Consider the following 12,240-nt stretch of genomic DNA (forward strand, 5'->3'; position numbering starts at 1 on the left):
TTTTGAACTCGTCTGAGACATCAATTGAACCAATGATTTGACCAACTTTTATGATGATTGGGCAAAAATTGTGACTTCTAGAGTGTTTACAAGGTTTCTCTATAGCCAAATAAGGAAAACTGCACCGCCCACTGGCAGCCATGTTTTTCAACGGATCGGAACCACTTTTGAACTCAACCAAGATATCATTAAGACAAACATTTTGACAAAGTTACATGAAGATCGGGCATGAAATGTGACTTCTACAGTGTTTACAAGGTTTTTCTTTTTCTTGACCTAGTTTTTGACCCGGCACAACCCAGTTTCGAACTCGGCCGAGATTTCATTGGGACAAAGCTTATGACCAAGTTTCGTGAAGAATGGACAAGAAATGTGGCCTCTAGAGTGTTTATGAGCAAATGTTTATGGACGGTTGGACGGACATATGACAGACAAAGACCAGTCACAAAAGCTCACCTGAGCAATCAGGTGAGCTAAAAAAATATAATGGGGGAGAAGTGAGGGGGGATTCGGGGGGGGGGGGGGGGGAGTCAATTGTGGTATGTCAGGTAAGAGTTGTTTTGTCAAAGTATCAATCGAATCGAATCATAAATAAAGTATGGCAATTTTAGCAAAATTAAATAATTTTACCTTGAGAGTCAAGGTCATTCAAAGGTCAAGGTAAAATTCAACTTGCCAGGTACAGTAACCTCATGATAGCATGAAAGTATTTAAAGTTTTAAAGCAATAGTCTTGATACTTTAGAAGTAAAGTGAATCTAAACACAAAATGTAACCATATATTCAAAGTTACTAAGTCAAAAAAGGGCCATAATTCCGTAAAAAATGACAACCAGAGTTATGCAACTTGTCCTTTTCTGTCCCCTTATGATAGTTTGCGATTGTTCCAAGTATGAAAGCAATATCTATGATACTTTAGGGGTAAAGTGGACCAAAACACAAAACTTAACCAAATTCCAAGTATAAAGGGCCCATCATTCCGTCAAAATGCCAGTCAGAGTTACAAAACTTTGCCTGCACAGTCCCCTTACGATAGTTAGTAAGTGTTGCAAGTATGAAAGCAATGGCTTTGATACTTTAGGAAAAAAGTGGACCTTAACACAAAACTTAATCAAGTTTTCAATTTTCTAAGTATAAAAAAGGCACATAATTCTGTCAAAATGCCAGTCAGAGTTACATAACTTTGCCTGCACAGTCCCCTTTTGATAGTTAGTAAGTGTTGCAAGTATGAAAGCAATGGCTAAGATACTTTAGGAAAAAAGTGGACCTAAACACAAAACTTAACCAAATTTTCAATTTTCTTAGTATAAAAAGGGCACATAATTCCGTCAAAATGCCAGTCAGAGTTACATAACTTTGCCTGCACAGTCCCCTTACGATAGTTAGTAAGTGTTGCAAGTATGAAAGCAATAGCTTTGATACTTAAGAAATAAAGTGGACCTAAACACAAAACTTAACCAAAATTTTCAATTTTCTAAGTATAAAAAGGGCACATAATTCTGTCAAAATGCAAGCCAGAATTATCTAACTTTGCCTGCGCAGTCCCCTCATGATACTAAGTAAGTGTACCAAGTTTGAATGCAATAGCATTGATACTTTATGAGAAAAGTGTACCTAAACGCAAAACTTAACCGGACGCCGACGCCAATGCCAAAGCCAAGGTGATGACAATAGCTCATAATTTTTTTGGAAAAAAATAGATGAGCTAAAAATCATCTTACCAGAACCCGCTGATAATATGCACATCTCCTCTTGGTAGTAAAGCTTCCCATAAAGTTTCATTGAATTTCGGTCATGAGTTGCTGAGAAATAGCCTGGACAAAAATTGTGCACGGACGGACGGACACACGGACAGACAGACGAAGCGGCGACAATGTTTTTCAACCACCCAGCATCATTTTTTAACCCTTCCAAGATATTTTTGGGATGAATCTTCTGACCAAGTTTCATGAACATAGGACAATAAATGTGGCCTCTAGAGTGTTTATAAGATTTTACTATAGCCATATTTAGCCATATAAGCAAAAATGCCCCACCCCTTGACAGCCATGTTTTTCAAGCAAACGTAACCATTTTCGAACTCATCCAAGATATCATTGAGGCCAATCTTCTGACCAAATTTCATGAAGATTGGACAATAAATGTGGCCTCTAGAGTGTTAACAAGGTTTAACTATAGCCATATATAGCCATATAAGGAAAAATTCCCTGCCCCTTGGCAGCCATGTTTTTGAAGCAAATGTAACCATTTTCGAACTCATCCAAGATATCATTGAGACCAAATTTCATGAAGATTGGACAATAAATGTGGCCTTTAGAGTGTTAACAAGGTTTTAACAAGGGAGTTAACTATTAGAAAGTATGCATGTACAGGTTATCTTTCATTAACAGACTGTTCACATGAATTGTTTTCACTACAGTCAATCTTGTGCTTGCGACCACTTGAATTAAGCGACCTTTGTCTTATGCGACCACTTGGAATCCCGCCCGAGCGTTTTTACTACATTTTCATATTGTACTAAGCGACTTTTGTCTAACGCGACCAGCGACCACTGATTTTAGTGTATTTTGATGTCAAAGTCTTGAATTAAGCGACCGCTTTGCGGTAAAAGTGGTAAATCTGTTGACCATTCAGGTACAAATCAGTGTTAATTGTTTATCTAAGCTGATAAGATGATCGATTACATATTTGTTTTGATTTCACACCAGCCATTTTCCTTTGTCTCCATGACCGGTTCTGACCGGTGTTAATGCTGACTGCGTATCAATTTGTGGTGTTGAATAATACAGTGATGTATTGCCAACAGTCTACAGATTAATGAGTTTATTATCTGGGACGTTAAGTGACAAATTTGATCGCCGATTTTATTGCAGAAACAATGCGCCGACGTGTCAAACATTTCCACAGTGTTCTTGAGAGGTGTTAAAAATAAACTACTAAACTATTAATCTGTAATATGTGTCGAAATCCGTTCATTAAAAAATTGTCCATGTTATTATGCTAATAAGTTTGTGTTAGTAAATTTTCCAATCAGGTCTGTTTATTTAGTTTTCAATCGAGGTGTTTTATTTATTTCCCTATGTACCATAATCGAGTAAGATATATATATATATATATATATATATATATATATATATATATATATATATATATATATATATAAGCTTAAATGCAGAAATTAAAATGTCAAAACGGAAAGTGTTAACGTTAAATGAGAAAATTCGGGTATTGGAAGTGTCGAAGAGTAAAAGTGCATGTAAATTTATCACAAATGAGTTTGGAGTCGGAAAAACCCGATCTCTGCAGTGCAAACCATTTACATTGTATTTAGAATTAGAGAGAACAAATAAAACTAATTTTAAGTAAAACTTTCTTTTATTCATTTTATTTATATTTAGATTCATTTGATTACACAAGCTGACATCATTGTATCAAAAGGAGATAATCCTGCATCTGGATTTAAAATAAAAGGTCCGCATTTATCCCAAATGGCCTTTTTTAATTTAGAGACCATTTTATTAAGAGACCACTTTTGGTTACTCCCTTTAGTGGTCCCTAAATACAAGATTGACTGTATATACATATAGAGAAAACTGCCCCACCCCCTGTTGGCCATGTTTTTCCACCCATCATGACCATTTTCAAACTCGTCCGAGATATCTATAAAATCGATGTTAAGAAAAAATTGTATAAGATTAGGCAAAAAATGTGACTTCTAGAGTGTTGACAAGCTTTTTTTTTACTATATAAATATAAGGAAAATGACGCCCCCCCTGGCGGCCATGCTTATTACCGATCCGAACCATTTTCAAATCCAACCGTCATATCCAGAAAACACATGTTCTGACCAAATTTCATGAAGATTGGACCAAAAATGTGACTTTTAGAGTGTTCACATGTTTTCACTATATACATATAGAGAAAACTGCCCCGCCCCCTGGCGGCCATGTTTTTTCACCGATTTGGACCATTTTCAAACTCGTCCGAGATATCAATGAAACCAATGTTTTGACCAAGTTTCATGATGATTGGGCAAAAATTTTGACTTCTAGAGTGTTCACAAGGTTTCTCTATAGCCATATATGGAATACTGCCCCGCCCCCTGGCGGCCATGTTTTCCAACGGACCGGAACCATTTTTGAACTCAACCAACATATCATTTAGACAACCATATTGACAAAGTTACATTAAGATTGGGCATCAAATGTGACTTCTACAGTGTTCACAAGGTCTTTTTTTTTTGACCTTGTGACCTAGTTTTTGACCCAGCATGACCCAGTTTTGAACTCAATCGAGGTATCAATAGAACAAATGTTCTGACCAAGTTTCATGAAGATCGGACAATTAATGTGGCCTCTAGAGTGTTCACAAGGCAAAATGTTGATGACGCACGACGGACAAAAAGCGATCACAAAAGCTCACCATGAGCACATTGTGCTCAGGTGAGCTAACAAGCAAATTCGTTGAATTGATATCCCCGCCAATTCTGGACACAAAAGTGTTATATTTGAAACTCAAAAAAGCATTTTTTCAAGACACAAAGGGCCTGACTCAAAAGTGTCAGACAGACGGACAGAAAGACGGACGGAGAGACGGACGGACAGACAATGCCAAAACAATATCCCTCCGCCTATGGCGGGGGATAATTATACAGAGACAATACATAATGAAATAGGCAGAGTCACATTTTCCTTCTAGGCTTCTCATCAAGGCTGTGTGATGAATATCTGTCAATATATTTAGCAAATGTTCATATCTAAAACTTAAATTAGAAGCATTACTTTACGCCTATCCACTAATTAATGGTTTTAACTTTAAAAAACAAACTTAATTGGCTTTCCCCTTTTTCTGCTCTGTTGAAGTAGCATCCAACATCATTCATTTCTGACCCAAGATTTTTCATAGCAAACTGTGTAATAAAATATATCATGCCAAAAAATAATGTAAGGACATGCACCAGAACATGTAACTATTTGTAGTAAATATAACAATATTAAACACCTAATCATCAGGTGTCAGACAACTTACTTTTTGATCTTTTCAATTTTGATGTGATGCATTAATGACCAGTTGTGGTCCTCAAGTTCCTGAAAATTCATAGAAAACTATGAACATCGCTTTGGTAAAACGGGGCTTAAAACATGTGCATCAAGTGTTGTCTTAGAATAGTCAGTGCAGTTAACACAGGCTAATCAGGGAGGACTCATTTCACTTTTATGGAAATTTTCGTTAAAAGAAGTCTCTTCTAAATGAAAATCCAGTTTAGGAGGACTGCACAGGCTAATCTGGGACCACACTTTATGCCAGTTAAAAAAAAAAAATGGGAATGGGGCGTGTTCCTTTGGATTGGAATTAATTGCGTCCTAAAATTGGGAAGTTAATGTTTTTGTTCTTTTTGCTGAAAAATACTTTAAAATAATAAAATAAACAATAAACTTTATTTCAATATTACATTTACTAAGATGTAAGTTATAGAACTTGATAGGAGATAAACTAAGTATTGAAACTTATTTTATACAATTTATATGAGTCGTGTTCTGAGAAAACTGGGTATAATGCATGTGCGTAAAGTGTCGTCCCAGATTAGCCTGTGCAGTTCGCACAGGCTTATGAGGGACAACACTTTCCGCATTTATTACAGTTTTTCAATTATCAATGATTTTATCAACGATCAGTAGAGTAATGTTCAATACAATGACTAATTCTTTGCAATATACACCATGCTATTAAGACCATTTATCAAATGTAAATAATTAATAATAAAACAATATTTATTGACATTCAAAAATATTAAATCAAACTCAGAACCATCGAGAACATAAACAATAAAATTGATAAACAACATAGATTGTCCATGTACATGTATTTTCAAGTCATGTTCATTTTCAACTTATACCTACTGTATAAAACAAAACTTTGTGAAATGATTACTGAGCTTTCAATATTTGTTGGAACACAATTATGTCTCTTAAGTCTACTTACAGTTTCTGTGGCGTATGTGACCTTACAAAGGTCACATGTGTGGCCATCATGTTCCTCCATACCTGGAAATAATGCAAAACAGAGTAAAGCTTTATATTTATTTTTGATGTCTTACTTGGCAATTTGCTTGTGTAAAGAAGAAAGAAACATATAGGAATGGCATGTCACTTAATATTGACCAGGCTGACTTACTCTGTTAATCTTAAAAAACAACCTTGTATTTACTTAAAACTTAACAATAACACCGTGTGCAGTTTTGAATAAATGAAAGCTTGTCAGATTAATTTTTTTAGAGGTCACAGTGACCTTGACCTTTGACCTAGTGACCCAAAAATGGGTGTGGCGTGTAGAACTCATCAAGGTGCATCTACATATTAAGTTTCAAAGTTGTTGGTGGAAGCACTTTGCTTTTAGAGCCGATGTAAAGGTTAAAGCATGACGCCAGCGGACGGCACAACGAGCTGGCAATACCTCGGGTTTTCTCCGAAAAACAGCCAAGCTAAAAAACAACATTATAGACTCGGTGAAAATAACAGGTATTTTAATATTACAGACATGGCAAAGGCCCTTTGAACATTGCCTACAAACATTTCAAAAGGTGGTAAAATGCAAGATCGTCTGATCATCGGTAATTTTTGCTTTCAAAGATTGTAACCCACTTGCAGTTTTTACAATAACATTATTACGTGTTTGCCGGTTCATGATATTTCCGGAAATATCATTTTCATTAACGTACTTAACGACTGTCAGTAGCACAGTGCAGCATCGATTTATTTCAAGAATGTTTACCGAGTGTTTCGAGTTGTTACCAAACAACATCAGAATTGACAATTGGTTCTTGACAATAGTGGGACATATACAATGTTACGTTCCATTGCAAACAACAGACATCACCTGCACAAATCTTCTGACTAAATTTCATGAAGATTGCAAAATAATGCGACCTAATCGATTGCGACACTTTTAGTTGGCAAAATTACTACAGATTCCCAATATGGTGGATACGAAAGAATAACAAAGTAAATAAAAATAAATTATTTCTTGCTTTTAATGTTGTTTGACTTTCCTAATGGGGTTGGTCCGTAACTTTAAAGTCGCGCCAGTCAAAAATCATAAAAAGCGACATTTAAAGTTATGGTAGCCAGAACTACTTTGTCATATGATAGAGAATATATGCTCATCTTTCGTATAAGGGTGTATTAACATGTGTGTACTTTCAAAGCCTAAACTACCATCAAAATTACAACACAAAATTTAAATGGATAGCAACGTTTTGTCAACTGAGTAGAATTTTTTGCATATTAAAATAGGAGATACAGTTAGTTCATGGGCCAGTATAACAAAAGGAGTACCCCAAGGGTCTATTCTGGGGCCCTTACTGTTCAATGTCTTTATTAATGATATTTATTATTTTATAAACAAATCTACCCTTTACAATTATGCAGATGATAATACTCTTTCATTTTACACAACAAACTTTGATGAACTTATAAGTGTCTTACAACATGAAAGTAACATATTTATTGATTGGTTTCATTTTAACAAGATGCAAGCTAGCCCTGACAAATTTCAATCTTTTGCAAAAGGCAAATCAACTTCTTGTAAAAATCCCTCATTTAAGATAGGTGATGCCACTATAACTTGTGAAAAAGTTGTAAAACTACTTGGTATTGACATAAACTTAATTTTGATACACATATACAGAGCTCCAGATAAGGGTCGTATTTTCGTAATTACGAATTATTTTTAAGTCCGTTACGTATTTATTTTAAAATCTTGTCGTACCATTAAGAATTTCAAAATCAAGTTACGAATATTATTTTTACATCGGATCGTATAGATTTTTATTGAGTTCTTTTCGCGTATTAAAAATCTTTGCGGTGCTTATATAGAATGGTTATCGGGTTTGTATAACAAAGCGCATTTTTTCCAATAAAAGCGGCGTATACAGTCTATCTGTCAAAAAAAAAAATGGCGGCGCCCAGAGAACGTCCTAAAAAACTGCAAAGCGTCCGAAAACACGCTTTTAACATATTGTATGCAAAGTGAGCCAAACTTAAATGTTAAGAAAGACATTATAGAAAAGATCTTATTCGATGTTGTTTGTTCAGTTGCCGACACAGTCGGAAAAGCATAACAAAAACGCGACACGACAGGTCCAAACTTAAACACAAAAAAACAACATTGAACAAGTGGTAGGGACAAGTCCCGTGGCTAATCGTTGAAAAGATTGAAGGGGAGACCCGTTTTTATTGTGAAATATATGTAAAAATTCATCTATGGCATACAATCTAAGCACAGTTTGTGCATATGAAGGTAGTTGAAAAATAACATTGTATAATACTGAAAAGACACTGTTGAACTCGCATAAATAAAGTTGCTAGTATGTTTATTTTGATTTATTCTGCATGAAAATAACCATTATTATTTATTTTTAAATCATTTAGAAAAAAATAAGAATTATTTTCCAAAACTTAGTAGTAACGTTAAGAATAAAATTTCAGAGTTAAGAATTCCTTTTGAAAATCTGGTAGTAATTTAAGAATTTCACAAAACCTTATCTGGAGCTCTGCATATACAAGGATTATGTAAGAAGGCTGCCACTCAAATTAACATCTTAAAAAGAGTTGATAGAAATTTAAGTGTAAAAAACAAGCTTTAAATTTTCCATACCTTTGTGTTATCAAATTTTAATTTTTGCCCAATGACCTGGCATTTCTGTTCAGAAACTAATATTAACAAGAGGGCCAAGATGGCCCTAGTTCGCTCATCTGAGAGGAGTTGGTTCATTCAATCTTTACCAAATGTCAATCTTGACCTAGATATTGTCCAGACAAACATCCTGGTCAAGTTTCATCATTATTTCATCTGCGAGTCATGATCAATACACCTATGAAGTTTCATGATCCTAGGCGTATTCTTGAGTTATCATCCGGAAACCATTTTTCTACGTTGAGTCACCGTGACCTTGACAGCCATTGTGTGAATACGTATTTTGGCACTGGGACCTTGACCTTTGACCTAGTGACCTGATAATCAATAGGGGTCATCTGCGAGTCATGATCAATATATCTATGACGTTTCATGAACCTAGGCATAAGCATTCTTGAGTTATCATCCAGAAACCATTTTACTATTTCAGGTCACCGTGACCTTGACCTTTGACCTAGTGACCTGAAAATTTGCGCATGCTCGACATCAACAACGATTACTGAAAACTTGCTATGGTTTTTAGACAGAGTATTCAAAACTGTATACAAATCTGCCAAAAAAATAAGAAATATAAACAAACAAAGCGGTTGTAAACGGTTAAAAACTATCTATTACCCCACATGATATACGTCACTGAGAAGTACTCCTAAGTTCGACCAGCTGTCTTCATGACGTCACATTTGAGGGCTCACATGGGGTAGATAAATAGTTATTTGCTCACACCAGGGTTTTTTTTGGCCCGATTTTATAGCAGAAATTCGGCTATGTTTCCAATCCCAAAAAGTACACTTTTTTCCCAAAATGTGGCAAAAATTCCCAATTTAAAAATAAAAATTAAAAAAAAATTCTTTTTTTTTTTTAGAAAGAAGTGTCTAATGCGTATTTTATCTCAAATTTAAATGTTTAAACCGCATTTTTACGAGAGGTTGACGGAATTACGACTTCTGTTATGAGTTTTCGCAGGAAGGCTGGCGGGTGATGTAATTGCTGGTATTGGAAAATACGTCATAAAAAACTGATCGAACTTAGGCACCTGATCGAAATTAGGCACACCGAGGATATATATATATATATATATATATATACATTTTAATCATAATAATACATTGTTTAATAATTATACATTTAAAATATTGGGCAATTTTACTGCTACGCAAGTAAGGTATTTAACGGGTACTGGCAAAAGCAAACTTAGCTATTACGTGTAAAGCTCGTAAATTACTGCAGTGTAAGAAACACAATCATGAACAAAAGCAATCACAATAGGGTAAAACATAATTGCGTTAAATAAATAAAATATTATGCATTTATCATAAAATGCTATATTTTTATCACTCCCTATAACTAGTAAAGGGATTTCAATATACATGCAGAGACAGTTCAATTTGCATAACATGCAGGGGTTTTCCGTTTGTATGCTTAATTGTATTAATGTTGTCATTTAATGTAAAAGAAAATCACCACAATATTTAAAAATTGTAATTTATTACGCTTTTTAGGGCTTTGTTTTATATTAAATGCACCGCTGACACTATTGATCGCTGATGAAAAATAACACTAACCACACCACTTACAATTATTATGAAATAAATACATTTTATTATTATTAAAATATAATTTATTTAATTCTTACTATCAGAAAGAATGTGGCTAATTTATTGTTTTGTTTTGTGGAATTGTCAGTATTTAGTCTTCCGATCACGTTTACTCTATGCTTATAACAGGTACCTATACATGTTTGTATAGGTCCCTGCTTATTACTACTTTGTATTTTTATGACGAGGAAATTTGATTTGTGTATATACATCTATTTGGTACTAAATATGCGGTCCATACAATAACCGAAAAGCACCGAAAAGCACTCAATTTCTCTCTATATATATGCAATATATCGTTTTTAGTGTATGTTAACGAGTTTAATTAGTAATAAATGGTTATATGATTGTATGTTTATACTACATTGTGCCCAAAATGGAAAATATCGGCAATTACCGACCGAAAAGCACTTCATGTGGAAACCGAAAAGCACTCAATTTCTCGCTATATATATGAATATTTGCGTTTCTATTGGGTGTAAACGGATTGAATTAGTTATAAATGGTTATATTTCATGCACATTTATACTACCTTGGGTTTATAACGAGGTATTAATGCCCGAAATTGGATAAATATCGGCAATATACCGACCGAAAAGCACTTCATGTGAAGACCGAAAAGCACTCAATTTCTCGCTATATATATGAATATTTGCGTTTCTATTGGGTGTAAACGGAGTGAATTAGTTATAAATGGTTATATTTCATGCACATTTATACTACCTTGGGTTTATAACGAGGTATTAATGCCCGAAATTGGATAAATGCACTCAATTTCTCGCTATATATATGAATATTTGCGTTTCTATTGGGTGTAAACGGATTGAATTAGTTATAAATGGTTATATTTCATGCACATTTATACTACCTTGGGTTTATAACGAGGTATTAATGCCCGAAATTGGATAAATATCGGCAATATACCGACCTAAAAGCACTTCATGTGAAGACCGAAAAGCACTCAATTTCTCGCTATATATATATAATATTTGCGTTCCTATTATGTGTAAACGGTTTAAATTAGTTATAAATGGTATATTGCATGCATATTTATACTACCTTGTGTTTATTATGAGGTATTAATGCCCAAAATTGGTTAAATATCGGCAATATACCGACCGAAAAGCACTCCCGCGACAGCAGAGAATCACCGAAAAGCACTCAAGTTCTCTATATATACATGCAAGTTAACTATAAGGGCCGATTTTAATGGATTGAAAAGATGTACATATTTATTTAGTCAAAGTCTGTTCATATTGAAACTTAATTTTAATGTCTGAAGTCATCATTAACAACTTGTGAACGAACGGCCGGTACGCTTCTTTAATCAGCACAAAGCAGTTTGGAAATAGATTTTCGCACCTTCAATTAATTATATTCCAGATAATGATGAGAAGTTGTGTTATGATCGGTGCCTTTAATTCATGTCCGAACAGTGCGGCTCGTGTGAATTAATGTACAGTTTTGTTGATTTACATGTGCTCAATTAATTATTCGATGTACGATGTGAATCTAATCTTAGTTTTAGTGCAGATTCGTTCATACGACACAAAGACACTATTTTATGTTACGGATCTTTTCGGTTTAGAGGACTGAGACATTCATGTTAAAAATCGAATATAATATATATTTTTTTATAAAAAACAGGTAGCAAGTTATAAATATATCGGCAATGTACCAACCGAAAAGCATTTCATGGTGTTTATCATCTTATACGTAAATTGATGTATATGTTTTAAGTATTTCTAATTGACGTGAAACTCTTGAATAGAAATTGCAGCATGACTTTTAGTTAATGTGCTCTGTATTAATAATAGCGATTTTAATTGAAGATACAAAAAAATCAACATGTACACTTGAAATTCAATAGCTCCCCAAATGAGTGCAGAAAAAACAACGTGTCAACGTGTCACGTATATTTCAGGCACGGGCACAATCACACTTTATTAGCG

The 12,240-nt window shown here is 34.3% G+C and overlaps 1 protein-coding gene across 4 annotated transcripts in view; it reads right to left on the minus strand.

The window, feature by feature from the left end:
- The window catches only part of LOC127871814 (uncharacterized), a 68,806-nt gene extending 63,720 nt beyond the window's left edge, over positions 1–5,086 (minus strand). For all 4 annotated transcript variants that reach the window (XM_052415018.1, XM_052415017.1, XM_052415016.1 and 1 more), the window contains exon 1: positions 5,028–5,086. The gene's annotated coding sequence lies outside the window, so the exon portion shown is untranslated. The remainder of the gene's footprint in view (positions 1–5,027) is intronic.
- Between the last annotated feature and the right edge of the window lie 7,154 nt (positions 5,087–12,240).

The sequence above is a fragment of the Dreissena polymorpha genome, chromosome 3, assembly GCF_020536995.1.
Source record: "Dreissena polymorpha isolate Duluth1 chromosome 3, UMN_Dpol_1.0, whole genome shotgun sequence".
NCBI classification, from domain to species: Eukaryota; Metazoa; Mollusca; class Bivalvia; order Myida; family Dreissenidae; genus Dreissena; species Dreissena polymorpha.